The following is a 6,000-nucleotide window of genomic DNA, read 5'->3' on the forward strand; positions in this document are numbered from 1 at the left end:
TGCCATGCCACCACTCCAGTCTTTACAACCGGTGGGCCTTGGAAATTATTATTTTATTGGCTACAGCTGTTGTCCAGAGGCGCTCACCATTGTTATTTCTTCTCACATCAGCTGGAGAAGATGGTGTTCCCCAAACGGTTTTGCCTTTGCTACTCAAAACATCCCTGAACAAAGGCTCTACTTTTTTACTAGAATTTACTAAAGCTTGGTGGATAATGAAAGGAGGTGCAATACTGAGAATAACTTTAAAAGGCTCCTTGCACGGCTGGTTCCTCTTAATTTAGAGGTCATCTAAAATGTCATCTCCTTAGAGCGACCTTCTCAGACCATCCCTGAACACATCCTCCTGTTGGAATTTTCTTCTCCTCTTCCTTCTTAGTCTTTCCTAGGACCTGAAATTCTCATATGTTTGTTTACTTATTTATTTATTCCTTTGTTCGAGAAAGGGAGTTCTTGTTCATTCCTGAGTCCTTAGAGCCTAGAATAGAGCATGTCTCGGTGTAGGGAAACAACACACATTCCTCACAAGAAAGGATGAGTGAATCAATGAAAGAGTGAGTGCACAGAACTAGATCTGCCTTAGGATGTAGCTAATTTTTGCTCATTTTTCAGATACAACTTGCACATGACTTCCTCAGGCAAGGTCCTCCATGACCCATCAGACAAGATAAGCTCTCCCTGTGACACGGTCCCTTGGCACTCGTTATCTTCTTAAAATAATTCATTTCATTATCTGTCTTCCCCACTTGATTGTCAGGGCAAGAATTATATCTAATTCATCTTATAATATGTCCCTAGCTCCTTGACAAGTGCATGCCATGTAGCTGGTGCGTAATAAACCTTTTCCAATAAAATAATTATCTAAAAGAGTATTCAAATTGATGAAATCGTATACAATTATGAAGTAGCCTTCTTATTTAATGGAAAAGCACAAAATTGAAATTATGTGAAGAAATCATTCTAATGTAAAGTTGACCTGCTCAACATTTTTACAAATTTTTTTCTTGCTATTTGTATCTCTCACTCATGAGTCATTTCTGTTCCCACCATTACTAAATATTACAAGTTCTTTCACCGTAATTATCAGAATCTTTCAGAATACCACTCACCAATAAATGCGTCATTTAACCCATAGAGTACTAAAGCCTTCTATTAACAAATCTAATGACTAAGGGAATAGTTTCCTCATGTGAACTTTCACATTGTTCTGTCAGAGGGAACAACTGTAATCGTCAGTGCTTGTATTCGTCAGTGCTTGTATTGTCGCATGTGGTGCCATCAAGAGAAAGATGCATTCAAAATGACGTGTCTTGGGAGTCAACATGCCTAAGGATTCTCAGGCTTCAGGAATGTGAAGATAACAGCACATTCCCACCTAATTCCCATGGCCAAAGTGGCAAAACAGCCACTGAGCTATTTTGATGCTTGGGCTTTAGATGCTAGTTTTCATGTAGCTTCACTCAACAGCAAAAGCCACAATTTAATTAAATAAAGAAAAATCACAATTTAAAAAATACTAAATGTATAAATTAATTCTATTAAAAATAATATTATTATATTACTTAATTTTATGGCAAAATCTCTCAGCCTAGAAGCACACTTTGTTTCTGCTTTGAAAAAAATTATTTTTTACAGTGCCACAGTTTCCTTTTTTGTAAAGTGGATATAAAAATGGCTAACAAGTTCAGAGAATTGCCTTAAGGTTTAAGGGAGATAGTGATCATGATCACAATAATTATATCTCCCATTTATGGTTTACTATGTGTAAAATATTATGGTCAATATTTTATCTACGTAACGCAATTAAACTTTACAAAAACTCTGTAATATTTAGGGATTTTAAAAAGATAAAAAATAAGGAACAAAGGTACAAGAGTTTAAATAACTTGCCAGTAAGAATCACCATAGTGAGAAACTCTAACGGGCACCATTGATGTCCTAGTCTATATTTATGGCAATCCCTCAAATCGGGCATCAACATAGCCCTGGGTACCAGAGACGGGGTTAAAATCAAGCTCTTAAACATAATGCTCTGCCACTTGGTTTGTTATAAAGTACAGCGCTGATGCAAGAATATTCGCTAATATCTTCATAAACAATTATAAATAATAAAATAATTTTATTTTTGAACGTCTTGCTTAGGAGAAAGTATGTTAATTAAATGTATTTAAAAAACAAAACCGTCATTAAATTTACCAGAAACACTAACTCAAAAGAAAGACTGTTTAATCAGGCTTAGAAGAATCACCAGGTTGACCCAAATAGGGCAGAAGAGAGTAGAGCACTGGCTGAGTTCAAATTGGCATAGAGACACCATTGTCTTTCTTGTTAACATCGTATAATGAGGGATAATTATGTTCTGTTGGTTCAGAGCACAACAGATATAGAAGCAGCTATATCACATGTGCTTTATGCAAAGAAAAACAGAGATTCAAGTTATACCTTTAGATGGATTTATATTCTAAAAGGATCCTTTCACTGTTGTATCTTCTGAACAAATCATTTATAGTCCAAGTTTCAAGAAACTGCTGTGTATCTTAAAATAAATCTTACTAGAAACTTAAAATCTTCTTATCTCCTTAAAAATCATTCAGAATGATAAAATGATAATAACTACTTATACTTAGTGATAGCTTATAATGTGCCAGGCTCTGTTCTAATAATGTTGCATTGATTACCAAATCTAATCCTCCCAATCACTCTAAGAGTTATTAATATTATTATGATTCCATTTTATAGATACAGAAACTGAGGCACAAGGAAATTATGTAACTTGCCATAGATCACACAAGCTAGTTAGAAAATAAAGCTGATACTCAAATAAGGCAGTCTAGACACCAGGACCAATACTCTTATATGTTTCAATATCTTGATAAGGGATTAATTCTAGAATCATTCCTTAAAACTAAGTCCTCCAAACCAGCTACTTACTAGTCTTTGAAAATACACTACACTACTGTCTTCACATCACCTCTGTCTAAAATCCTATTTTCATGACCTATTAAATAGCACTATAATTCAAATTCTAGCTCCAGGTCATCCTTCTTCATGAAACTCTTTTTCCTTTAGGATTCCTATCATATGCTGCCTCATGTTGCAGTTGTTTGGAGACAGAAATCATAGTCCTCTCTGTTTCTTCCAATGTCAAGAACTGTCATTATTCCAATGTCTTCCGATGTTCAAGAACAGACCGCCATTTAATAATTATTTATGGGACAAGTAAAATAAAAAGAAGAACAGAAAGAGAAAAGCAATTGATCAGGCAATAATTTATTTGGTTAAATCAGACTATAAACATTTCCAAGATTTTAAAAGCGAGGTGTGCCAGGATTATAATCACCAGAAGAAGAGGTGTGACTGTTCTAGCAGCCTTGACCCGGTAGTCCAGAATCCTCCCTTCCCTGTGGGGTTTTTCTCTTTGATATCTGCCACCGTTTCATGCCTAGGTTCAAGTAGACCCTACTCCTTCCCCCATTTACAATTGTGTCCTCACTTGAACCAAAATCCTTTTTCTTTGATGATCTTCATATGAAAAATGTGAAGCAGCATTTTTTTTTAAAGATTTGATTTTCTTCCTTTTTCTCTCAAAGCCCCCTGGTACATAGTTGTGTATTTTTAGCTGTGGGTCCTTCCAGTTATGGCATGTGGGATGCCGCCTCAGCATGGCATGGCTTGACAAGCGGTGCCATGTCTGCGCCCAGGATCCGAACTGGCGAAACCCTGGGCAGGGGAATCCGAGCCGGCGAACTTAACCACTCGGCCACCAGGCCGGGCCAGGCCCCCCATGAAGCAGCATTTTTTAAAGGAACATCTTCATCAGTATATGCCAAATAGAAAAATAAAATAATAATTTTAGGGAATTAAATTTCTAAAGGAGAAGTTTCTGATTCTTAGCTATTAAAAGAAGCAAAAATATTATCACTTCACCAAGCACTTTACATATATTACTTCATTTCAGTGAGGAAGGTGTTATTTTTATTTGCATTTTGTATGTTACAGAGAATTTAAGTAACTCACCCATCTACACATTGTTAGTGATAGAAGTGGAATTTGAACCTAGCTTTGCCTCATGTTAAAGTCACTTCTGTTAACAAGTGTGTCTTACTTAGTCTCCTAACTCCTTAGTCCTAAGGACAGCCCCACCAACTGTGCCGACATGTCACTCCCTCTTTCCTGTGTTTTGGGGATTTTTGAGGAAGATTAGCCCTGAGCTAACTACTACCAATCCTCCTCTTTTTGCTGAGGAAGACTGGCCCTGAGCTAACATCTGTACCCATCTTCCTCTACTTTATATGTGGGACGCCTGCCACAGCATAGCTTGGTAAGCCATGCATAGGTCCGCCCCAGGGATCCAAACCGGGGAACCCTGGGCCACCAAAGTGAAATGTGTGAACTTAATCCCTGCACCACCAGACCGGCCCCACTCCTTCTCTTCTCTTCAATGGGATCAGTGCCATCACCTTCCTTGCTGGTCTCCTTATTCATTTTTCTTATTTCTGTGAGTGGTTTCAGAAGATGCTATAGAAAAATTTTTTACTCCTTTATTTTTCTCAGCCATAAGTCTCAGAACCCATAGGCTTCTTTTAGAAATGCAACAACCACCACGACAATAACTCACATTTATTGGAGTCTTCTATTTTTCTCAGTACTTGCTAAATTTTTCATATTCATTATCCTATTTAATTCTCACATCCACACTATGAAGTAGATATTACTCTCATGATTTTGCAAACGAGGAATCTAAAGTTTGTACAAATTAAGTAATTTTATCACCAAGCCTGTAAGGTAGAGTTTGAACACCTGTCTTTCTGACTTCAAAGCCTTTGTTTTGAAACTTCATCCCACATTACATCTGATCCCATTCCATCAAAATTTAATTAATATTTGAGCATAAGTGTGGCACTAATATAGTACAAACACATGAACACATGCATGCACATAAAATCACCATATTTATACATTATGCAATTCCACACCTACAGGTATTTTCTCACAGTATCTTTCAAGTTTCTCTTAGCAGTGTTGTGACCAAGCAAGCTATACACATTCCTCAAATAGTATTGATAGTCTGTTGCAACCCAGTGGAGGCCTTATTCTTATAACCAAACAGTTTGTGGCTTTTCAAAGGTTACAAAACTTTTATCCAGTTCTCACATCACATCAACCATGCCATGGGCAATTATCCCATTTTGCAGAGAAGGTGCAGCCTCTGATAATTAGACAAGAAGCTGAAGTTAGAAGCCGGCAGAGGAAAGACTGGGGAATCGAATCTCAGGTCAAACTCTGAAGCCCAGCCTCTTTGCATCACTTACCACTGCCTCTCTTCATGTGATCTATAGATTCTTTCCTCATCCAGATCTATTCTCTTCATTGTGCACTTGCTGATATTGGTTGTCTGTGGGGTCAAACATCTCCCCAGATGGAAATCTCCAACCAATTTACTACACCAGAATGCCTTTACCTGGGTGGAGTCCTTAATTTTTCCCTTAAGTCTTGTATTTCCCAGTGAAATGCCTGGATAGAGTCCAAAGTATAATGGGTTGCATGGCTCCATGCCCTAGAATGCTAATGCCTTTGAAGCTAATGTGGGGTTTGCGTGACTGAAGGCAGTTGATCCCCAAAGGCAGGCCTCTTCATCTTCTCAGTAGCCCCAGGCCCAAGAGCCCAACAAGCCAGCACTTTGTCTGAGATGCTTTTGGCTTCTACACTGCAGCACTTTGTTGCTTCATTTTCTAAGTGGAAGAGTTGAAAGGATGGAAGGCCTTTCCCCTCTGAAACCCTGCATCTATAGTTCTTCTTTGCTTGCACCTTCTCTGATTCTATAAACTCATATGAATGGGACACTCAGCAATAATTACAAGATATGACTTCTTATGAATTAATGTTAACTCTCACAAACCACTACCTATACCCCCGTAAAAAAAACTATAATCCCAATCCAGCTAAGACAAGCCACATCTGGGACGTATAAACAATTCCACGCCACGGTACTGCCAAGGC

At 37.9% G+C, this 6,000-nt stretch overlaps 1 protein-coding gene across 1 annotated transcript in view; it reads right to left on the reverse strand.

The window, feature by feature from the left end:
* The window catches only part of SPINK5 (serine peptidase inhibitor Kazal type 5), a 153,088-nt gene extending 147,625 nt beyond the window's left edge, over positions 1-5,463 (reverse strand). The window contains exon 1 of the mRNA XM_014730588.3: positions 5,313-5,463. The gene's annotated coding sequence lies outside the window, so the exon portion shown is untranslated. The remainder of the gene's footprint in view (positions 1-5,312) is intronic.
* Between the last annotated feature and the right edge of the window lie 537 nt (positions 5,464-6,000).

Source organism: Equus caballus, chromosome 14 (assembly GCF_041296265.1).
Source record: "Equus caballus isolate H_3958 breed thoroughbred chromosome 14, TB-T2T, whole genome shotgun sequence".
Taxonomy (NCBI): domain Eukaryota; kingdom Metazoa; phylum Chordata; class Mammalia; order Perissodactyla; family Equidae; genus Equus; species Equus caballus.